The sequence below is a fragment of the Balaenoptera physalus genome (assembly GCF_965194825.1).
Source record: "Balaenoptera physalus genome assembly, contig: HAP1_SCAFFOLD_1958, whole genome shotgun sequence".
In the NCBI taxonomy this organism is placed as follows: Eukaryota; Metazoa; Chordata; class Mammalia; order Artiodactyla; family Balaenopteridae; genus Balaenoptera; species Balaenoptera physalus.
The window spans coordinates 33734-59046 of NW_028124846.1; the positions used below are offsets into that span (position 1 = coordinate 33734).

The 25313-nt window shown below is 43.2% G+C and overlaps 1 long non-coding RNA gene and 1 pseudogene across 17 annotated transcripts; one reads left to right on the forward strand and one right to left on the reverse strand.

Annotated features, from left to right (window-relative positions):
• On the reverse strand, nucleotides 1-23926 carry LOC309654099. 16 transcript variants are annotated; one of them, XR_014259835.1, is made up of 6 exons: nucleotides 23808-23926; nucleotides 11111-11258; nucleotides 8266-8322; nucleotides 2136-2309; nucleotides 1932-1978; nucleotides 1-1224 (listed from the first exon to the last, which is right to left on the reverse strand). It is a non-coding gene; the product is annotated as an uncharacterized lncRNA (long non-coding RNA). The 16 variants fall into 16 exon arrangements; XR_014259838.1 differs by lacking the exon at nucleotides 23808-23926 and adding an exon at nucleotides 19719-19823; XR_014259842.1 differs by lacking the exon at nucleotides 23808-23926 and adding an exon at nucleotides 19590-19723.
• On the forward strand, nucleotides 3012-7091 carry LOC309654098 (RING finger protein 11-like; annotated as a pseudogene). Its single transcript has 3 exons — nucleotides 3012-5106; nucleotides 5321-6830; nucleotides 6966-7091. The product of its transcript is annotated as an RING finger protein 11-like (transcript).
• Nucleotides 23927-25313: the final 1387 nt, after the last annotated feature.

Here is a 25313-nt window from a genome sequence, read left to right on the forward strand (position 1 = left end):
TACATAAAACAAAATTTATTATTTCAACCATTTTCAAGTATACAATTCAGTGACATTAAATACATTCACAATGCTGTGCAACCATCACCACTGTGCAAATTCAAAATAATTATGTCAAAAGATTGAGCAGGACATCAGAAAGATGGAGGCAGCAGCATAGTTTCTGAATCTCTCCAAACCCTTTCATGGAAGAAGATCAACTAAAACCAAACACCCATAGGTGGCATTTATCAGCATTTACCATTTCCAGAACTTTTTCACCATCCCAAACAGAGACTCTATAGCCACTAAACAATAACTTCCCATTCCCTCCTCGATCCATGTTCTTTCATCTTTCGCATTGTTTTTCCTAACGTCTTTTAGCCTACTTTGAAATAATAGGTTACAGTTTTGATCTGTTTTGTGGACCTGTCTTTTCCAACTTGATTTTATTGTCTGAAGACATGCTATTCTGCTCCTTATTCTCTTTTTTCTTACACTACCTCTGTACGGGATTTGATCCCAATCCTTTTCTGTTACTGATTTTTGGGTGAAAAAAGTTTTACAGCACTTTGAAAAGGTGGTGCGAGGCCATGTGGAAACATGTTCTTCATGGCTGTTTCATCAATGCTTCACTTATACTGCTTTGGAATAACTGTTTTCCAGGAGGCATAAACCAGTGGGCTTTATCATTGGACAGAGTGCAGAGAAAGGACCCCACGAAAGCTGATCACCTTAGCAGAAATGACTTAGTTATGATTTCACCCAAGATTGGTCACAAACCAGCCTGGGAAACTCAAGGAACCAGAGACAAGGCATAATGCCATCTTTCCTTCTCTCTGCCTCAGCTCTCAAGGATTGGTCACCTCCATGTTATTAGTAACTATTATTTGGTTTCTGTTCATAATTACTATCAGAAGACACAGCACTTAGGGGCCTAATTACACTGCCCAGCTACGCACCATTCTTCTTCATTTTGGCTTCCTGTCCACCAGCAGGAACCTGATTTAGTTTTGTTCTCCCTTCACCACAGCCCAGTAATTTTTGTGCATGACTCTCAGTCTCACCAGAATCTGTATCTCTCACTCTGCCCCAACATTCCACCCCATCATTCGCTCCCTGAAGTGTACTCTAGAAATTTCGGTCAACTCGATATTTTACCACTGTTCACCATCTCTTATGAAACCAGAAGACGAGCAGCTTTCTTATGGAATGATGGAGAACTTGTAAAGATAAAACACCAGTCTGCAGGAGAAAGGGAAGAAGAGAATGATGGAAATCGTTTCTGGAAAACTAGTTTTACATTACGTTTTGTTTGTTCCTGGTAAAGAAACTGAAATCTTCTAAACATTAAAAAAAAAACTAAACCACTAAATTCAATAATACAGGAATATAACTTTTAAAAAAAATTTCTTTGGCTGCGTAGCACGTGGGATCTTAGCTCCCCAACTAGGGACTGAACCCAGGCCTGCTGCATTGGAAGCGCAGAGTCTTCACCACTGGACGACCAGGGAAGTCCCAGGAATATAACTTTTAAAGGAGAAGTTATAAACCCCTTGGTTACATGAACTGGAGATTTTTAGTGAGAAGTCATGTATTTTAAATGACTTGGAGCTTTAAAGGAAGGAAGGAAGGAAGGGAGGAAGGAAGGAAGGAAGGAAGAAAAAGGGACTTCCTTGGTGGGGCAGTGGATATAATATCAAAAGTAAATTAATTAATTAAATAAATTTAAAAAAGAAAAAAAATGCTGAAATCCACTGACTAATTATTCAGGCTATTATATCTTGCTATTTCCAGATACATCCCTTTATAAACTTTTGGTAAAAGGTTATCGTATATCAGAACAAATGAATTACAGACTTTTCTATTTTTCCAAAATTTGAGAAATTCCCTTACATTTCTCCCTTCAAATTTTATAACAAGGGAAAAGTAGTGACAACCCTTATACTTACATTCAATTGCATCATCTGGCCACATGCCTTCTACATCAATCAAATATCTACAAAACAACAAAATTCGAGTCATTTGTAAATAAAAAGGAAAGAAAATCAAGTTTTTACAAAAAAGGGTCCAATTGTGCTTTACAAATATAGATAGAAAAATCCTAAGAAAATATCAGCATATCTAATCAATAATTATTAAAGAATGATATATACCATGACTACAAAAAGGCTTTATTCCGGAGTTTCCCTGGTGGCGCAGTGTTGAGAATCTGCCTGCCAATGCACGGGACACGGATTCGAGCTCTGGTCTGGGAAGATCGCACATGCCCCGGAGCGACTGGGTCCGTGAGCCACAACTACTGAGCCTGCGCGTCTGGAGCCTGTGCTCTGCAACAAGAGAGGCCGCGATAGTGAGAGGCCCGCCCACCGCGATGAACAGTGGCCCCCGCTTGCCGCAACTAGGGAAAGCGCTCGCATAGAAACAAAGACCCAACACAGCCAAAAAAAAAAAAAAAAAGGCTTTATTCCAAGGACCAAGGATGCAAGGATAACGCAACTTTAGAAAATCTATTAATATAGTTATTTACATTAATACAACAATTTAATTAATAAATGAAAGAGAATAAAATACAGGACCAAACTGGCAGATGTTAAAAAGTTATCTGATAACATACAACGGGTCAGTTTCGGTCAAAATGCTTTGTACACTAAAAACAGGAGACTTAATATGACAGAGTATTCATCAAGAACCAACAAATAACAAAAGACAAATTAGGACAAATATTAACATCATATCTAAAAAAACCCCATCTAACCAACCATAGGAGCCAGAAACTTAGGCATCACCATCACTGACAGCTATTTCTCCCTCACCCTCATCCTCAACCCACCACCAGTGCTGACAATGATACTGCCTACATACCTCTAGAATCTGTCCACATCTTTCCACCAAAATGACCACCATACCCTGGTCCAAGCCACCATTATGCCCAATTTCTACACAAGTCTCCTAACTTGTTTCCTCGCTTCCACTCTTTCTCCCTGCAGTGTATTCTCCACTCGGTAGCAAGACGATAGGTTGAAAATGCAACTGGGTATGTTCCACACACTCACCTTCAACAAAAAAAGTTCAATGGTTTTCTATTACTCTTCAAGTCTGAAACCTTAAACATAAGCCTGCACGATCGAGCTCCTACCCACACTTGCAGCTCCATTATAATGACATGCTCCCCCAACGGCCCCACCTTCCTGGCCAGTTCCTCCAACACAGCATATGCTTTCCTCTTATAGGGTCTTTTGCTATTCCTTATGCTCAGAAATCTCTCCCCAACGTCCCTATCGGGTTAATACCTACTCATCCTTCAGATATCAGCTGAAACATCCCTAAACCTTCTCTAATCTCCATGATGAGATCAAATCCTCCCTAAAATATGCTCTCATGGTACCATGTCCCTCTCCTTGGCACTTGTCAGAGTTGTAATTCTACATGCAGAGTGTGATACTTGAATATCTATTCCCTCTCTGGACTGCTAGAATTCACAAAGGGCAGGTCAAGTCTCCTCACTCACAAAATTTCTCAAGTCTTTTTGCTAGCACCCAGCACAGTGCTTAAACATAACAGATGCTCAATAAGTATTTCCTGCACGAACAACCATACATTGGTACAGTGTAGCAACACCCACAAAAAGCATAAGGGCATAAACTCCTTGATGCAGAAGTCCCATTCTGAGTGAAGTTAACTGAGACAAAGCATATATATTCAAAGATGTTCACACAGGAATGTTCATTACTTTGACGTTTTATAATATCAAAAACTTCTGACTTGTACATGTTCATCAGTAAGCAAAGGAACAATGCAGCCTTAAAAAAATAATAAATAAACCAATCAACAGACAAAGGATTAATCTCCAAAATATATAAATAGGTCATGCAGCTCACTATTAAAAACACAAACAACCCAATCAAAAAATGGGCAGAAGACCTAAATAGACATTTCTCCAAAGAAGACATACAGATGGCCAAGAGGCACACGAAAAGCTGCTCAACATCACTAATTATTAAAGAAATGCAAATCAAAACTACAATGAGGTATCACCTCACACCGCTTAGAATGGGCATCATCAGAGAATCTACAAACAGCAAATGCTGGAGAGGATGTGAGGAAAGGGAACCCTCTTGCACTGCTGGTGGGAATGTAAACTGATACAGCCACTATGGAGAACAGTATGCAGGTTCCTTAAAAACTAAAAATAGAATTACCATATGACCCAGCAATCCCACTACTGGGCATATACCCAGAGAAAACCATAATTCAAAAAGACATATGCACCCCAATGTTCACTGCAGCACTATTCGCAATAGCTAGGTCACGGAAGCAACCTAAACGCCCATCGACAGATGCACGGACAAAGAAGATGTGGTACGCATATACAATGGAATATTACTCAGCGATAAAAAAGAACGAACTTGGGTCATTTGTAGAGACGTGGATGGACCTAGAGACTGTCATACAGAGTGAAGTAAGTCAGAAAGAGAAAAACAAATATTATATATTAATGCATATATGTGGAATCTAGAAAAGTGGTACAGAAGAACCGGTTTGCAAGGCAGAAATAGAGACACAGATGTAGAGAACAAACGTATGGACATCAAGGGGGGAAAGCGGGGCAGGGCGGGGGCCGGTGGTGGTGAGATGAATTGGGAGATTGGGATTGACATATATACACTAATATGTATAAAACAGATAACTAATAAGAACCTGCTGTATAAAAAATAAATAAATTTTAAAAATTCAAAAATAAATAAATAAATAAACTAATTAATTAAAAAAAAAAAAAAAAAAAAAAGAATGAGGTTGGGAGACTGTCAAAACAGCACACAGATCACACACTCAAGTCCCGGAAGATGGGGAACTGCCTTAAGTCCCCCACTTCGGATGACATCTCCCTGCCTCACAAGTCTCAGTCCGACTGGGCTAGCTTTGGCAAGGGGACGGAGCTGGATCAGGAGCTGCTGCTGCCATATCTGGATCAAGTTCCAGTTTTGGTCTCTCATCCAACACCTAGTCAGACTCGCCTAGCACCTCAGCTGAGAGGAGCAAATTAGGATAGCTCAAAGAATAGGCCTCATACAGCATCAGCCTGAAGGAGTTTATGACCCTGGAAGAAACGGATCAGAAAAAAGGATCCGGGGGACTTCCCTGGTGGTGCAGCGGCTAAAGACTCCACACTCCCAATGCAGGGGGCCCGGGTTCGTTCCCTGGTCAGGGAACTAGATCCCACATCCATGCCGCAACTAAGAGTTTGCATGCCACAACTAAGGAGCCCACCGACTGCAATTAAGACCCGGCGCAACCAAATAAATGAATAAATAAAATAAAACAAATATTTAAAAAACAGATCGGGGAGTGTGTGATCTGTATGATGCACTTTGTTTATGAGAACCCAATTTGATTTCTGCTGTGTATGCAGATCACCTGGGCTGTACAGATGACTGGCTGATGAGATCCTTCACGTGCCCCTCCTGCATGGAGACAGTTGATGCAGCACTGCTTTTGTCCTACGAGACTAACTGAGCCAGTGTCTCTCACCTGACTTCAAGTGAACCATCATTTTTGGTGGTTTTGATCTTTTGTCGTTGAGCCCAAAGAGCCAGGGATTAGGAATTAAGATCATGCATGAAAGTTTCCTAAAAATTCCTGAACGGCTGCAGATGTTGGGGAAAAGCACGTGATATTTTAGAAATTTAGGGGGAAAAAGTAGGATGGTATTTTTATGTAAAGCCTTCACCCCGTGTTGAAAAATATAATTGTTATTTAGATCTTGTTATTCCTCCAGTACATAGGAATTGTGTAAAGTGTTACAGCAGCTATATATGTTTCAATTGTGTGTCAAAGATTAGGATAAAGATAGTGGTTGTTTTTCCTAAGTGAGATAACTTTCTTCTTCCCCCTACCCAAATTCTTTTCTGAAGTTGCTGGCATTTGGGTCAAGGTTTTATTAAAAGCCACATTTTAGAACACTGGCACAAAAAAAGGAGTTTTAAGCTGGTTTGCATAGTTCTTTTTTTGTTTTAGAATAAACATAGAGCACTTATTTTTTACTTTATAGGAACTCTACAAGTTAAGGTCCCATTGTTCTTTTGCTGTGATTGTTGTTACTACTGATGTTGCTGTTTTCTGTCTTTGCTGGTTCTTTCTAATCTACCATTTGTCATTATTGGCATATGATCATCTCAGGGTCACAAGATGGCTGCTGTAAAACCAAATATCATATTCTCACAAAACAAGGAGGAAGCAGAAAAAGAGCCCAAATGGTCATTTTCCTAATGCCTATTTATCTTTTGTCAGAGAAAAATATCATTCTCATAAGCACAATAACAGCCTTCCCTTAATTACTCATTTGCCAAAACAGACTGATATGACCATTCATAAGACAATTCATGGCAAAGAGGGATATGATAATGATTGTCTTAGCCTAACAAGGATTTATCCACTCAAGCTGAATGCTTCACTCCTCAAAAAAGTCATAAAGTTCTATGAGCAAGGAAGAACTACTAAGTGACTGTTAAGTGAACCATCAGAATTGTTTGTCCAAGACCATACGATTCTTTCTTTCCACTGGAAATGGAATTCATTGCCTTAGGTCTTTTTAAATAGTGTACTATTACTGTTGGGGCTGGCTCTGTGCTTGAAAACCAGCTGAAAACCAGTTATAACCTGTTACAAGTGCTGTATCTGTTTGCAGTTAAGAAATGCAGAATTCAAAGTGATCTCCTAGCTTGTAGGCAAACTGAGATTCACTGTCCCTCTTCTATAAAAAAAATGAGCTAATGTGTCCAGAAACTAACTCTAGTAAAGTGGGGTTTAACATTACCCTTTCTTATGAGTTTCGTCAAATTATTTTGGTGGTTAACATGGTGATAATTAAAAGTCAAGGTAAATTTTAAATATTAAGAATTCTGATGTATGGAGCTTGACTTATGCCACCATGCTTATGTAAAAATGAAAGTGGCACCATGGTTAAACTGAGAAAAGTTTCTCAGTTGTAACAATTTTGATTTATTCTTTCCTGTGACCTCCTTCCCTGTTGTCTTGAAGCACAGCAAAAGGATACTGCATGTCTTCTTACGGTAGTGCTGAGGTTATTGAAGTTATATAAAACACATCTCAGTCTCTGTTTCTTGGAAGGAAAGTCCTGCTAGTTGACTGACAATTCTAAGCAGGGAGAATTTAGAGAAATGTGTTTCATGTTTCGCACACAAATGAAGAATCTGTATAATCACGACTTCACAGCTGTGATCTCAAAAAAGAAGGAATTTCTCTCTTTCTATTTTTCTTGCACATAACGTAAGAACACTCTGAATCTCTAAGCTTCTGAAGCGTTAGTAGAGATGGTCTAGTAAAGATGTAGTTGTAATGTTTTACCCATTTAGCATGTGTTTATTTTTCCTTATGTACTCCAAGGTGACATATTTGTTCAGCTCAGTGATATTACAGCTAAAAAAATCATTCATTAGTAAAAGGAGAAGCAATCTCAACCTAACAAATCAGAAGTGTTTCTTATTATTTTATATTGAGTTGAATATTTGACTCTTAACACTTTTTGCTACATACAAAACACAAGTCCCTTGAAGGGTTCTTCATAAGTGCATTATACAAGGATTTAGTATGTCATAAGCACTTAAAGATTTGACATTCAACTGTAGTAGTATCCATGTTGGTTACTTTTCTTACGAGCCCCATGATGAGTTGGAGAAACACTGAAAGAATTAGAGTATCAGGTTCTATTAAATTGTTACATGTATCTTGCTTAAGTTTGTGCTCATTTATTTATATCCAACTACATAAAGCAAATTTGGAGGAAAAAAAAGAATAATAAATAAATAAGAATGAGGTCTCCAAATATTGTCAGAGGAAGATGTCCTCCATATATTAAATTATAAACCAGAATGTCTAAAACACTATACCATTAAATCACATGTACAGTCAGTTCTGTATATCCAACGGTTCCATAACCTGCAGATATGGAAGCCCGACTGTACTACACCATTTTACATACGGGACTTGAGCATCCGAGGATTTTCGGATCCATGGGGAGTCCTAAAACCAATCCCCCTGCAGATACCAAGGGACCATTGTATATGCTTATATCTGCATTTTTTACGTCTGAAAAAATATGTGCTAAATTATTACTGGTGGTAACATCTGAGTAGGGGGCAAAATTGCCTTCCACTTCATACACTTCTCTGACTGCATTTTTTGCATTCAGCTTACATTAGCTTACATTACTATTGTAAACAGAACAATTTAAACATGCTCTGCCTCTTGGGGTTGGCAACTCACCTGCACATGAGGTAGCCAGTCCTGTTGAAACCATGGGTACAGTGGACACCAAGAAGTCTGTCTAGAAAACAGGGAATATGGAATTAAGTAAGCGAAGTAGATACACTAAAAACAAGTTAGACAATTTTCTCAAGAGTAGCCTTTATTAGTTACCACAACACTACCACTATCCTGAAAAGGAAAAACTCTGAAGAAAAGAGTGTTTTTGCAGGAACATACTATAAAGAATTAACTACTATACAGTCAAAATTCATTGTCTCTGGGAAATTTTGCATAGCCTCCAATCAGATGCAATAGTGTGGACTGGAGAATGCCCATCAGGAACTGATCTGACTACAGAAAAAGGGAGTGGAAAAAAAAAACAGGCTATCAGAAGAACAGAATTTGTTTCTGAGTGAAACAAATGGAATGCCTTCACTTTTAATGCTCAATAATAAAAAGAACAAACGGTTTCTGAAGGGCTCTTGGGGTCCCCCAAAGCACTTCCATTCCTTCTCTCCTTCACTGCTCCTCACACGCCACGGGTTTATGTGCCTGTGGAGTTCTCGGGTTAAGTAGCACTGTTCTTATTTCACAATGAAAAAGTAAGGCTCGAGACGTAAGCCCAAGCTGCACAGCAGGCAAACAGAAAAAAGACTAGAATCGAGTCTCAGATTTTTCCAACTATGCCACAGTATTTTGTGGTCCAGGACTTAAAAAAAATTATATGAGAGAGTAAATAAAAAACAACAACATGTAGCTGATCGCTGCAAAAGCTATGTCTGTGACTAGGTGGTGTCTGGCATTCGTCATCTCCTGCCTGGATTACTACCACCCTACAATTCTAACAATCTCTTCTATTTCAACTGATCCTCCATATGGAAGATGTTCTCTCTCTAAAATATAAACTTGGCTGGATTGCTCTGTTGCTTAAAAATCTGTTGTAGCAATGCAACTTCCCTAACACGAAGCGTCTGCAACTTCTCCAGAGTCCCTGCTCCTGCCGTCAGTTCGGCATCGGCTACCGGTACCTCTTTCCAGACACTCATGGGTAGTGCCTACCTTTACCAACATTCTAGCACGACTATGTTACCTGGAGTTACTGACCACAGCCAGATCTCCACTTCAGCTCCTTCCTATCTAGCTGTTCTTGAGTGGGACATCACAGGAAGCACTGAAAAGAATTCCTCTTCACTCGGAGACTTTACTCTGGCACTCACTGACCGGCACCCAGCTGCTTCCTCCATGTTTATGGCAGCCCAGTATGATAAAACTTCAGATGCCAATAACATGGTCCCTCTATATCCATCACTTACTGCCAGGCTTGCTTAGGTAACACCATCTCAGATTCCAAATCAGGAGCATAGCCGCCTGTCACTTCCCTACCAGGAAGGAAGCCAGGTATATTACTATAACCAAGGCACACTGGGGTCTTCACTGTATGGAGAACTTGGCTCCTGCCCGCAATCCTATGGCTCCGCGTCATACACAGGAAGTAGGGCCTCTGCGCAACCAGAAATGGGAATGGGACTGAAGGAGATTCAGCCCGCAAATATCCGACCACCAGCTTCCACCTCTGCAATCTGCCACCCTGTGTCTGCTCAACGCATCACAGAAACAAGTTTTCAAGGTTAGTATACAAACGGCAGAGAAAGTTGAAGAATGAGGTCGGCATTCACAAACGGGGTCAAATCGACAGCTGGGAAGGGGTGTAGAGACAGGTAGAATTTAGATGCTGAGCCTTTAATAACCACTACCTTCTCTCAGTGCTCTCTGTTTTTAGACTCTATATAAGAACAGCTAGGGCTTCCCTGGTGGCGCCTGCCAATGCAGGGGACACGGCTTCGAGCCCCGGTCTGCGAAGATCCCACATGCCGTGCAGCAACTAAGCGCATGTGCCACAACGACTGAGCCTGCATTCCAGAGCCCGTGAGCCGCAACTACCGAAGCCCACGCGCCTACAGCCCATGCTCCGCAACAAGAGAGGCCACCGCGATGAGAAGCCCGCACACCGCAACCAAGAGTAGACCCCGCTAGCCGCAACTAGAGAAAGCCCGTGCACAGCAATGAGGACCCAGTGCAGCCAAAAAAACAAATACGTAGAATAAATAAGTTCAATCAATCAATCAATCAATGAACGTAAATTAAAAAAAAAAAACAAACAAAAAAACAGAACACCTAATGCAGGTGGGAAGGTGGGAGGGACACTGTAAAGGTCATCTATGCTACATGTACAAGAACCCCGAGAGCACACCAATAGGTACCACATTTTTCACTGCTGTAGCCGAGCATTCCCCCTGTACTACCACACTGTAGCACTCCCTTCCCTCGTCTACTGCTACAGTCTCTTTGGAAGGTGTTTCAGAACTCTTGTTATGAGAGTGCCAGTTGAACTGTCCTCACTTCCGTCATTTATACCAGGATTTAAGACCTTGTGGTCCGAGATCCTGTCCAGAGAGCAAGCAGGCTAAGACTCTGTCTTTGTTTCTATATTTCATCAGAAAGGGCTCTACCCCCTCTCCTAGTTCATGGTGTGAAGTGTTCTTAGCCTCTCGGGAAAGTGGGGAGAATTCAAAGGACTCTCTATGAGAATGCTAGGCTTTGTAAAACATTTCAGTTTTTTAAAAAGAAGACTCATTTTGTATTGGACTTACAACAGTCCTATGAGATACAAAGAGAGCCAAGGATCAGTGACATGAAATGATCACCAGTAAGAATTACAACAGTCACCGCTTACCTCGTAGCATAGGGCACTGTCCATGATCCTTAAGAAGAGTTAGTAGAAATGCCTTGCCCATCTTGCCCCTGAACCCCTTGAAAGGTACACGACTGCTGTGTTGGTGTTTAGGGGGAGCATCTCACTTACCCGGGACTGACTTCAACCTTGATTCCTCTGTAGTGATGGAGACTTCCCCGCTGATGAAAAATTCCCTGGGATTGCAACCTCCAAGCCACACCGCTTTCCTATGGAATGACAGAGAACTTCAGAGAACTTGTCAAGATGAAACACCAGTCTGCGGGAGAAAGGGAAGAAGAGAACGATGGAAATCGTTTCTGGGAAACTATTTTTACATTATGTTTTGTTTGTTCCTGGTAAATAAACTGAAATCTTCTTAACATTCAAACAAAATCTAAACCACTAAATTCAACAACACAGGAGTATAACTTTTGAAAAAAATTTCTTTGGCTGCGCAGCATGTGGGATCTTAGCTCCCCAACCAGGGATTGAACCCACGCCTGCTGCATTGGAAGCGCAGAGTCTTCACCACTGGACCACCAGGGAAGTCCCAGGAATAGAACTTTTAAAGGAGAAGGTATAAACCCCTGGGTTATATGAACTGGAGATTTTTAGTAAGAAGTCAATAGATCTTTTGTTAGGCACATTTTATGTTAGGCTGTCTCCCTGCACAGGACGCAGGCGCCTTGAAAATGGAAATCACATGCCTCTATAGTACGTCCCTCTTCTTTCTGCTTTGCAGTTTGCTGCTCCACTTGTTCAACCCCACCTAGTAATAACCTATACTTCCCTTGTTCCTGTTTTCCCATCTGGAAAACAGACAAAAGGCAACCAAACAACGCAAAGGTCTCAACAAATAAGGGATACCCAAAACCAGAGATGGCCAGAACTTCTGTATCCCTCATGAAACCTAGCCCGGTGTTCAATACTTAGGTATCATTAATACATGCGTGTTGACTGAAACAGTTGAAACGCAATTCTTCCACTTCCCAGTTTAGTTTTAGTCCTCATACAAAACCTGATCATCAAATTCCTTAATGCTAGGAATCACAGTGAAAAATAATTTCTCAACTGACTTCTGTCAGATGAGTGAGAACTAAGGTTAATTCAGTGTATCTGAAGCATAGAAAGTGAGGGCAAACGTGGCACAAGATGGGGCTAGAGAAGCAGAGAGGATTCTAGAGCACGCAGAGTCTTAAAGGCCACCAGTGTGTTTTCTATTCTCAAAACAATGTTTGTGAGCGATGTTTATGAGCAATGTTCCAACTTGCTTTGAAGCTTTCTTGTGTGAAGAATGGATTGGAGGGAAACAAGATATATGGACACTAGTTAGGACCTAATCGCAACAGACAGGCAAGTTCAGTATTAGGATGTTGAGGGAGAGCTGACAGATTCCAAAGAAATTCAGGAGATAAACTGAAGCGGGCTTCATGGGGTATGAGATGGAGGAAAGGAAGGTCTTAGGGAATTAAAGGGTTTACTGCACACATGAGCAGAGTCTCAAAATTAATCATTTGAACGTACAGAGGGGGATCGATCTCCCAAATGACACCGGTTAGGAAGCAACGGTACGCCCTGTAGAATTCCTAGAGACAGCACAAATCAACTGTTTCGATGGAAAATTCGGCGGGACCCTTGATTTCCATGGGAATATAGAGAAAAGAGACACTGATCTGGCTTGCAGGTATTTAGGAAGTTGTTAGCCTGACATCACATACTAGTCTCATGTAAGTAGGCCGTCTGAAGTATGAAGCTTAGGGGAAAAACCTTGAAGAAAACTTAAAAGCTTAAGCCACACCTCTATACTACACCACCTTTCACAGTTTCTTCTCAGATAAGCAGCATCCCCATCAGTGAAGAAACTCACATCCCATAATAGGAACAACAGGCCTAAAAATTAAATGTGTGTCTTTGGAGGTCCCATCTATGCGATATCTTCCTGGTACCAGAAAAGTCCCCAGGAAGATCGATCTTTGCACCCCTGAAAGCTTACCACCAAGGAAAATGACTAGGTCCATAGATTTCCTCCCTCAAACCAGCCTACCTCACACATAAATCACTAGCAACTCAGCCCTTAACTCACATTATCACAGTCACAAGAGTGGTTAGGGAGAAAAGCACTAACCAGGGGAACTAACACAGAGGCAATCCAGGCCAAGCTGGGCTGGTGGCAGATATCTGCTCCTTACGCTCGGGTGCATAATGCGACTCACCACAATGCCTTTTTCACAGACCCTTTTTAAAGTTTCTCCACAAAATCCAACAGCTCAAGTTAGTTCATGACGCTTCAAGGTAAACAATCGTCAAGAGAAAAACATGCAATATGTCTTACAATGTTGGATTCCTTACAAATAGGACAAGGAAATAACCATGTAGACAACACCAGAGCATTTGAAAACATCTGCGTTCTACAAACATACCAGTGAATGCTATAAATAAGGTAATATGACATAAAACAAAATGAAAACTAGATGTGAGACTGTTCTCTTCAGTGTACAGACTTCATGGCAGTTGCTGCACGATCTAGCTACTTATATCTACAACTCTCTGTTCTGTTAATACAAAATGAGGCCCAAGTGTGTCAACTTGTTTCCCACAGAAACCAAAAAACCTACATGCATCTCTTTTCTCCTGTGCCCTTTCACCTTACCTGCTCCCAGTTCTCCACCAATGTCCTCCTCTTTCTCTAATTATTCTCCTCTTCATTGTGCTTGGCCTTGCACCCAAGCATGCAAGACAGAGAGTCCTAGAGGTCCGAGATTCTAGAGGGGCTGTTTGCAAGGGGGAGGAGATTACGGTAACTGCCACACTGTATATACTTCTGTGCAAAGAAAGAGGGACAGTGTTCAGAATGTCTCTCACATATAAAAAGAGCTGGATGGCAGGATACCTGTGTGGCCCAAGGAACTAGAGCTAGCAAATCATGGGCAAAACAATTGCAACCAAAGGCTGGAAGAGGAAAGGTCTGCAACCAGCTCTGTCTCCTAGCTCTCTGGTATTTGCTGCCAATGGGCAGAGTCTATTTCGTGAAGCATCAAGCACTGAAAAGAAGACTCCTGCTGCTGGAAGTTGACAGGAAGGAACATCCAATGCAAGATCAAGGCTTGTCCTAGAAGCAATGCCCATAATGGAAGAAAAAAAAAAAAAAAAAAAAGAAAGCGGAAGAGAAATGTTAAGTCGCAAGTCCAACCTGGCCCCCAGCCTAGCCCAGCCCAAGGAAGGTAGGAGTCAAGGAGAAGAAACTAAAAGAGAAGAGCCTTGGACCACAACATTCTCCACAGGGTACACTCAACAAACTTCACCCTGCTCTTTAACCAAGTTACAACTGTAATAGTTCAAACTACATGGCTCTTTCCTTCCTAAGGATACTAGTTAAATAAGATCTATATAGCTCTAAGTATATGATACATAAAATAGAATACTCTGTAGAATATAAGTAACTGTTAGTTAATTATATTAATGAACGTCTGTAAGAAATGTTGCAATGATTTCCCTAATGGAAGAGCCTGGGGGAGGTAAATCTGTCTTCTAGGATTTCCTCCCCAGAGCTCAGAAATTGAGGGGTTGTTTTAGCTCTCCTACGCTCTCTTCACCCAAGCCCGCCCTCCTGTTGGGGATCGGACCTCCCTATTGGCTAGCTCATACCTTTCAACTGCCTGCTTTGTGACATCACTCTCCTATCAAACCTACTACCACTTGGTAGAGGTCTTGGGGTTTCCGTGGAGCCGTTTGGACCAGTAACCAGTGACCTTTGTACTGGACACGTGCGCCGTTCAGCTGCAGCCACTCAGACATCCTCTAGTGTTGTCTCCTCATCCCTTGTACCTGCAGTTGATGTCTCCTCTTCTCTGACCATGTCAGGTAAGAAAAGAAACTTTGGAAAGTTTTGCGTTCGATTTCTTTTGCCCCTAAATTGAGGAGGAGATTCAAAATAGCGTGGAATAATGAGGGAAAGTATTGAACTACAAGTCTGGAGACCTAATTTCAGTTTTGACTTTGACGTTTACTGTCTGTGTGACTTTGGACAAATCACTGACTGCCTCACAAAGCCTGCTGCTTTCCTTATCTGTTACGTTAGGATACCACATTGGGTTGATCACTCTGATCCCCTTCTTTTCCAATATTGAGCCTTAAAGGGTACCCATGTAGAAAATGAAATCAGAGACTTCTCAAAAGAGTGTTTCAACAGAAACATAGAAAAGCCAGGTGACACAGAAAACTAGCGATATATACCAAGATGTTTCATCTCCAATGGTCTCCCTCCACTAGTATTTCGACTAGTTGAAAAGAGAGAATAGGGAGAGAGGATGGAGAGTACTGGGCTATATAGGGAGGCACAGAGTCAAACGTAAGCAAGTTTAGGATTGTTTTCATTAGCACAGGCCAACAGGAACCAAGAGATGGGAAAAAAATATAAGAATGAAGAGGGAAAGCATAGAGGAGCTCTCAAGAAAGAGGCAGTTTGCCATGGAATGTTGATGGGAGCCAAAGATTTTAAATTAAAGCAGAAACAGCACAGAGGGAAATCTGCTCAGAGCAGGGCAAAACAAAGCTGATGGTAGCAAATCCTTACATTAACAGACTAAGAAGGAAAGTAAGGCCAGAACAGGGGATCACCAGGAAGGGCAGCCTATCAGAAAAGTCATACTCCGTTTTCTTTCTTTTATTGCCTCTCTGAATACAGCTGGCACTTGACAGTTTGGAATAGAAACATTTTAGAAGTATGTTTTAGAAATGATGCTTCCTAGAAACCAGAAACCAAAGTGGTTATCTAGGGGGCTGCTTTTCAGTGTTCTATTCTTTCTAATTTTTAAACTAGGTAGACATTTGACCAATTAAACATTTTAAATGATATCTTCTACATTGAATCAGAAGGACTATTTCCTTTGTGTGATATGTAGCTTCTAAGGCAAGGTTGCTTTTCAATTTTTACAGTTATTTCCTTCCTAACACAGAGAGCACATTGATCAACAGCCATCGTTCGCTTGTAGATCTTAGCTACCGGAGAAGAAAAAGAAAAAGTCAAGCCCCACATCTCTAATTCCCCATTTAGGGAATTCCCTGGCGGTCCAGCGCTTAGGACTCGGTGCTTTCACGGCCAGGGCCACGCGGCGCGGCAAAAGAAAAAAAGAAAACACAAACATCCACATTTATCTAAAACAATGTTGTGGAGTCCTTTGGATTTTCTTACATTTGAAAATCTTTTTTAATTGGATTCTAGGGATGATGGTTTTTTGAGGTCTTGGGATGTCATCTTCTTGGATGTGGAAGATGATTCTAAGTTCTAGGATAAATACAAAAACCTTCTTGATACTTTTTAAGCTTCCTTTCTGCTTATTATATGAGTTATATTCATGGAAAGATATATTTCTCCTAGGCTTAATACCTGTTACTTGCTGGGTAAAAATATGAATGAGCACAATAATGAAACTCTTTTACACTTACTATTTTGCTGTCTGCTTTGTACCGGTTTTCATTGAAATACTTGTCTATATATGTTGTGGCTACCTATACATTCACATTTGTTGCATTCTGTTGCTTGTTGTGCATTTTTTACTGATTTATCGTCTGTGTCTGTATGCATTGGCTAGGAATTCATTCACCTCTATCACCTCCATCGTGTTTTTTGGTTAATAGTATTCACTAAAATAGAGTGGGCAAAATTCACTTTCATAATATTGCATGTATGGTACAGAATGTCATTTGTTAGTAAATTCATTAGGCTTTGATACTTGCCCACATACCCCAGTTTTCATTAATATCTATGGATTTCTTTTTCGTTACGTAACATGTTTTTCATGATTTTTCTTTGTCTTTCTAGAACTTATTGTATCTTCCTCCATATAAATCATACGCAATAGATCAGCTTATTCATCTATTAATTATTACTGCTATTATTATTGGTGGTGGTGTTATAACCACTTTATAGATGAGTAATCTGAAGTAATCAGATAACTTTTCTCTTTCCAAAAGCACTTAAGAAATCCACTTTCGGGTAATCATTTTGAGGTAGGATGAGAAACCAGGCTTGAAGAGGGCAAAAATGACTCTTTCAGTTCACCAGTTGGACTGAGCTATACGTCAACTCTAGGTAATAGCGTGGGAACTGCACAAGCAAAGGGAGACACTGAAGATGACAATGGTAATGGCCGTACTGTTTTCTAATGGACAAAAAAAATGCTTATATTATAAGTTCTATTTCTCCTGCTTTCTGGCACTATCATGCTCAGAGTGGAGTCCTGGCAAGGAAGTCAGGATACTTAGGTTCTGAAACCTGGTAATGACACTAACATGATGAGAGAACCTGAACAAGTCAACCCGACCTCTCTGAGCCTCAGTTTCCTTACTCGTGAAATGAGACTGAAAAAAGAGAAAGTTCTCTAAGGGCCTCCTAGTTCTAAAATGCTTCCAGTCTAGGAAATAGCATAGAAGTCAATACGAGTGCAGGCTGAAGGGAAAGACAGGGCAGGGAGAAGGTTGCTTCCAGCCTAGGGAACAATTTCTGAACCATACCACTTGGCTCTTCTGCCCATCTGTGCCCAAGATGGGAGCACAGGCAGTTAATACAGAAGAGTGGAAAACTGCTCAGTCCTTACAGCCATCATTAACTGTCTGATTTTGGGTTTCTCAGGAAGGGTCGATAGTAGAGGTGTCCTGAGAGCAAGAACCTTAAGATAATGCTGTTCCTCAAACGTAGTGAGAATTTCTCAACCTCCCTGAGTTTTTCATGACCCTCTTGTTCTTACAGAAAATTTCCAAAATCCATCTCTACTTGGAACTCTAAATTCTCTGCAGCATTCTCTTCCTGTGGTGAGCAATGCAACTTCCCTAACACGAAGTGTCTGCAACTTCTCCAGAGTCTCTGCCCCTGCCGTCAGTTCGGCATCGGCTACCGGTACCCCTTTCCAGACACTCATGGGTAGTGCCTACCTTTACCAACATTCTAGCACGACTATGTTATCTGGAGTTACTGACCACAGCCAGATCTCCACTTCAGCTCCTTCCTATCCAGGTGTTCTTGAGTGGGACATCACAGGAAGCACTGAAAAGAATTCCTCTTCACTCGGAGACTTTACTCTGGCACTCACTGACCGGCACGCAGCTGCTTCCTCCATGTTTATGGCAGCCCAGTATGATAAAACTTCAGACGCCAATAACATGGTCCCTCTATATCCATCACTTTCTGCCAGGCTTGCTCAGGGAGCACCATCTCAGATTCCAAATCAGGGGCATAGCCGCCTGTCACTTCCCTACCAGGAAGGAAGCCAGGTATATTACTATAACCAAGGCACACTGGGGTCTTCACTGTATGGAGAACTTGGCTCCTGCCCGCAATCCTATGGCTCCGCGTCATACACAGGAAGTAGGGCCTCTGCGCAACCAGAAATGGGAATGGGACTGAAGGAGATTCAGCCCACAAATATCCGACCACCAGCTTCCACCTCTGCAATCTGCCACCCTGTGTCTGCTCAACGCATCACAGAAACAAGTTTTCAAGGTGAGTATACAAACGGCAGAGAAAGTTGAAGAATGAGGTCGGCATTCACAAATGGGGTCAAATCGACAGCTGGGAAGTGGTGTAGAGACAGGTAGAATTTAGATCCTGAGCCTTTAGTAACCACTACCTTCGCTCAGTGCCCTCTGTTTTTAGACTCTATATAAGAACACCTAGGGCTTCCCTGGTGGCGCCGTGGTTAAGAATCCGCCTGCCAATGCAATGCGGGGGACACGGGTTCGAGCCCTGGTCTGGGAAGATCCCACATGCCGTGGAGCAACTAAGCCCATGTGCCACAACGACTGAGCCTGCATTCTAGAGCCCGTGAGCCGCAACTACCGAAGCCCACGCGCCTAGAGCGCATGCTCCGCAACAAGAGAAGCCCGCACAGCGCAACCAAGAGTAGACCCCGCTAGCCGCAACTAGAGAAAGCCCGTGCACAGCAATGAAGACCCTGTGCAGCCAAAAAAATAAATACGTAGAATAAATAAGTTCAAACAATCAATCAATAAATAAACGTAAATTAAAAAAAACAAAAAAACAAAAAGAACACCTAATGCAGGTGGGAAGGTGGCAGGGACACTGTAAAGGTCATCTATGCTACATGTACAAGAACCCCGAGAGCACACCAATAGGTACCACATTTTTCACTGCTGTAGCCGAGCATTCCCCCTGTACTACCACACTGTAGCACTCCCTTCCCTCGTCTACTGCTACAGTCTCTTTGGAAGGTGTCTCAGAACTCTTGTTATGAGAGTGCCAGTTGAAGTGTCCTCACTTCCGTCATTTATACCAGGATTTAAGACCTTGTGGTCCGAGATCCTGTCCAGAGAGCAAGCAGGCTAAGACTCTGTCTTTGTTTCTGTATTTCATCAGAAAGGGCTCTACCCCCTCTCCTAGTTCATGGTGTGAAGTGTTCTTAGCCTCTCGGGAAAGTGGGGAGAATTGAAAGGACTCTATATGAGAATGCTAGGCTTTGTAAAACATTTCAGTTGTTTAAAAAGAAGACTCATTTTGTATTGGACTTACAACAGTCCTATGAGATACAAAGAGAGCCAAGGATCAGTGACATGAAATGATCACCAGTTAAGCATTACAACAGTCACCGCTTACCTCGTAGCATAGGGCACTGTCCATGATCCTTAAGAAGAGTTAGTAGAAATGCCTTGCCCATCTTGCCCCTGAACCCCTTGAAAGGTACACGACTGCTGTGTTGGTGTTTAGGGGGAGCATCTCATTTACCAGGGACTGACTTCTCCCTTGATCCCTTTGTAGTGATGGAGACTTCCCTGGTGATGAAAAATTCCCTGGGATTGCAACCTCCAAGCCAGACGTTTTGTGTGACACAAACTCAAGAACTCCCCAAGTCCTGCAGTAGCAGAAACAGTCACATACTTGAGAGTAACCCACCATCTGAACTTGGGGACATTTCAGTGACAGCTCCAGTCCAGAGTGCCAGGCGTCTCCTGGCCCTGCCTCCAGCTCCAAGCCAGGGACAAACAGAGAGTAAGAACGTGGAGGATATCAAAACCAAGCTGTCAAAGCCTCTGGAGGCCTACCAGATCCCAATAGAAAACCAAGATCCTCCACTACTCCCTTTAGGAATCCCTGATATTCCCCAGCCGCTGGCCTGCACCGATCCCCTCAGCCAAGAGGAGCAGCCTGGTTCTGAAAATGCTGATCTGGGAGAGAACAGCCTGAGTCGTCAGGACCTAGGGACACTTGAAAATGGGACTGAACCTAGCAGTGGTCTTGCAGACATTACTACACTGGCGGAGGATATTCACCTTCCCCAGCTCTTTAATTCTTGGAAAGATCTTGATCGATCCCAAGGTCCCAACGTGATCAAAGCTGAAGACACCAGAGCCATTAAGGTGAATCAGGTGCAGGAAAAGCCAAGTGTCGTAAAGGTTCCCTCTGATCAACCCAGGAAGAACAAACAGAAAGCCTCTGAGCCTATCGGTGGTGCTCCCAAGGCCAAAATCCAGCCAAAGGATCCAGAGTGCCTGTTAGGGGGAGAAGCGGTTATATGCACTGCTGCAGTCAGTGACAGGGCTCCTGCGAACACGGCCAAGCACTCTCAAGGCAAACCTCAGAAAGCTGCATCCGGAAAGATCAGCAAAACTGAGAGCCATGGGCAGGAAAAGACCAAAAGGACCAGAGGAAGAAACAAGGCTGAAGAGAACAAGCAGTCAGGGAACAAAGTCAAGGCAGAAGACAAGCCAGCAATCCCCAACACGAAGCGAAAGGAACACCAAACTGAGCTTCGCCAAGAGAGCTTTCAAAAGCCTCGAACCTCCCTTGGCGTGCGCATGCTGGAGTCTGTGAAGGTTCTTCATGCGCTGGGGAAGAAGAATGAGACGAAAACTGGGCTCTCTTCCTGTCGGCTCTTGGGAAATTCAAGCAACCCCAAAGACCCCCAGCCACCCCCAGCGATCCAGCCACGGCGGCATACCCCACGTGAGGGTAAGAGGCCTGAGAAAACGCAAGTCCAAGCCCAGAAAGCAGACAGCAGTGCTGAAACAGAGTGTCCATCTCCATCCCAGTGTGAGCGGCCTCCTCCTGGGAAGGTCAAGTTGATACCTCTGCCTTTTTCTGCCTGGGACAAGCCTCAAGCTCGACCCGCTCCTCGGAGGCCACAGTCTCTGGCCTCACATCGGCCTGCTGTGGCTTACCGTGCCCAGCCTGGTTCTACTGACTCAGCTCAACCTGCTGCAGTCAATTCATCCCAGCCAGCTCCTGCCTCTTTGCCAGGTCCCGCCAAACCAGCTCAGCCAACTGTGGCCAACCCAACCCAACCGGCTTGGACCAACCATACCCAGCCTCGTGTCCCTCAGCCTGCTGCTCCTAGGCCTGCACCCTACAAAACTTCATCTGGCGCTTCTCTCCAGCGCGAGCCTGTTCCCCCTGCTGTGACTAAGCGCCAGTCCCCACCCAAGCTCCAAACCCAACTTCTACTCCAAGACTTCAGCAAGCAACGAGTTCCATGGAGGGAACCCAACGTGCCTGAGCCAGTCATGTCAAAGCCCATCGAACAAGAGCAGAGGCCAGAGCGAGAGGCCATGAAGAGGCGGGCTCAACAACAACGGGAGAATGCTGCCAGATACACCTCTTCGGGGAAGCTGCAATTTTTCACCCAGAGGGACAAAGAAATGGAAATTGCTGACTACTACGGATACGTCAGGTGACAGCTGCTAGGATTCTTGCTGCCACCTTGGCTACCAGCGGTTCTTCCATACATAGGTAAGATAGGTATAGAACCAAATAAGTAAATGGAATAGAATTAATAGATGAGTAATAAACCTTTCGAATTTTGAGATGCTGCTAACTGGGGCGTGAGAAAGGAAGGCCTGAAAGTTGGATGGGAGAATGAAGGAAAGGGGTAAAAACTGAGGAAAGAGGAAGGAACTTGGCCCAGGGCTAGGAAGGCCAAAAGAGACGTATGGATTTAGGAAAGGAAGCAGGAGTGAGGATGAAATGGCAGAAGTAAAAAGCAGGGTCAGGGGTCTGGGTTGAAAGAACACAATTGGAGTAGAGTTGAAGGTGACAGGAGATGAGTCTAGGTTTACTAGGAGAAATAGAAACAAAGTCTCTCGGGGAGGTTGGCCTTAAGTCTCACAACCACCAGATAGGTATTTCAGAAAACAAGAGGTTCACGACACATCTCTGAAAGGTTTGAGTTGCCTTATTCAGGTGTGATTATAGTGGGGGAATAGGCAAATCTACCAGAGAAGTGGCTAGGGCTCAGAGTCCTCCTAGGGGCAGCTGACGACAGGGCCAGAGCCAAGGGAACTGCTGTATCAGGAGGCCCACGAACAAATCAGGGGCATAGCCGCCTGTCACTTCCCTACCAGGAAGGAAGCCAGGTATATTACTATAACCAAGGCACACTGGGGTCTTCACTGTATGGAGAACTTGGCTCCTACCCGCAATCCTATGGCTCCGCGTCATACACAGGAAGTACGGCCTCTGCGCAACCAGAAATGGGAATGGGACTGAAGGAGATTCAGCCCACAAATATCCGACCACCAGCTTCCACCTCTGCAATCTGCCACCCTGTGTCTGCTCAACGCATCACAGAAACAAGTTTTCAAGGTGAGTATACAAACGGCAGAGCAAGTTGAAGAATCAGGTCGGCATTCACAAACGGGGTCAAATCGACAGCTGGGAAGGGGTGTAGAGACAGGTAGAATTTAGATCCTGAGCCTTTAATAACCACTACCTTCTCTCAGTGCTCTCTGTTTTTAGACTCTATGTAAGAACAGCTAGGGCTTCCCTGGTGGCGCCTGCCAATGCAGGGGACACGGCTTCGAGCCCCGGTCTGCGAAGATCCCACATGCCGTGCAGCAACTAAGCGCATGTGCCACAACGACTGAGCCTGCATTCCAGAGCCCGTGAGCCGCAACTACCGAAGCCCACGCGCCTACAGCCCATGCTCCGCAACAAGAGAGGCCACCGCGATGAGAAGCCCGCACACCGCAACCAAGAGTAGACCCCGCTAGCCGCAACTAGAGAAAGTCCGTGCACAGCAATGAGGACCCAGTGCAGCCAAAAAAATAAATACGTAGAATAAATAAGTTCAATCAATCAATCAATAAACGTAAATTAAAAAAAAAAAAACAAACAAAAAAACAGAACACCTAATGCAGGTGGGAAGGTGGGAGGGACACTGTAAAGGTCATCTATGCTACATGTACAAGAACCCCGAGAGCACACCAATAGGTACCACATTTTTCACTGCTGTAGCCGAGCATTCCCCCTGTACTACCACACTGTAGCACTCCCTTCCCTCGTCTACTGCTACAGTCTCTTTGGAAGGTGTTTCAGAACTCTTGTTATGAGAGTGCCAGTTGAACTGTCCTCACTTCTGTCATTTATACCAGGATTTAAGACCTTGTGGTCCGAGATCCTGTCCAGAGAGCAAGCAGGCTAAGACTCTGTCTTTGTTTCTATATTTCATCAGAAAGGGCTCTACCCCCTCTCCTAGTTCATGGTGTGAAGTGTTCTTACCCTCTCGGGAAAGTGGGGAGAATTCAAAGGACTCTCTATGAGAATGCTAGGCTTTGTAAAACATTTCAGTTTTTTAAAAAGAAGACTCATTTTGTATTGGACTTAACAACAGTCCTATGAGATACAAAGAGAGCCAAGGATCAGTGACATGAAATGATCACCAGTAAGAATTACAACAGTCACCGCTTACCTCGTAGCATAGGGCACACTGTCCATGATCCTTAAGAAGAGTTAGTAGAAATGCCTTGCCCATCTTGCCCCTGAACCCCTTGAAAGGTACACGACTGCTGTGTTGGTGTTTAGGGGGAGCATCTCACTTACCCGGGACTGACTTCTCCCTTGATTCCTCTGTAGTGATGGAGACTTCCCCGCTGATGAAAAATTCCCTGGGATTGCAACCTCCAAGCCAGACCGCTTTCCTATGGAATGACAGAGAACTTCAGAGAACTTGTCAAGATGAAACACCAGTCAGTCTGCGGGAGAAAGGGAAGAAGAGAACGATGGAAATCGTTTCTGGGAAACTATTTTTACATTATGTTTTGTTTGTTCCTGGTAAATAAACTGAAATCTTCTTAACATTCAAACAAAATCTAAACCACTAAATTCAACAACACAGGAGTATAACTTTTGAAAAAAATTTCTTTGGCTACGCAGCATGTGGGATCTTAGCTCCCCAACCAGGGATTGAACCCACGCCTGCTGCATTGGAAGCGCAGAGTCTTCACCACTGGACCACCAGGGAAGTCCCAGGAATAGAACTTTTAAAGGAGAAGGTATAAACCCCTGGGTTATATGAACTGGAGATTTTTAGTAAGAAGTCAATAGATCTTTTGTTAGGCACATTTTATGTTAGGCTGTCTCCCTGCACAGGACGCAGGCGCCTTGAAAATGGAAATCACATCCCTCTATAGTACGTCCCTCTTCTTTCTGCTTTGCAGTTTGCTGCTCCACTTGTTCAACCCCACCTAGTAATAACCTATACTTCCCTTGTTCCTGTTTTCCCATCTGGAAAACAGACAAAAGGCAACCAAACAACGCAAAGGTCTCAACAAATAAGGGATACCCAAAACCAGAGATGGCCAGAACTTCTGTATCCCTCATGAAACCTAGCCCGGTGTTCAATACTTAGGTATCATTAATACATGCGTGTTGACTGAAACAGTTGAAACGCAATTCTTCCACTTCCCAGTTTAGTTTTAGTCCTCATACAAAACCTGATCATCAAATTCCTTAATGCTAGGAATCACAGTGAAAAATAATTTCTCAACTGACTTCTGTCAGATGAGTGAGAACTAAGGTTAATTCAGTGTATCTGAAGCATAGAAAGTGAGGGCAAACGTGGCACAAGATGGGGCTAGAGAAGCAGAGAGGATTCTAGAGCACGCAGAGTCTTAAAGGCCACCAGTGTGTTTTCTATTCTCAAAACAATGTTTGTGAGCGATGTTTATGAGCAATGTTCCAACTTGCTTTGAAGCTTTCTTGTGTGAAGAATGGATTGGAGGGAAACAAGATATATGGACACTAGTTAGGACCTAATCGCAACAGACAGGCAAGTTCAGTATTAGGATGTTGAGGGAGAGCTGACAGATTCCAAAGAAATTCAGGAGATAAACTGAGGCGGGCTTAATGGGGTATGAGATGGAGGAAAGGAAGGTCTTAGGGAATTAAAGGGTTTACTGCACACATGAGCAGAGTCTCAAAATTAATCATTTGAACGTACAGAGGGGGATCTCCCAAATGACACCGGTTAGGAAGCAACGGTACGCCCTTTAGAATTCCTAGAGACAGCACAAATCAACTGTTTCGATGGAAAATTCGGCGGGACCC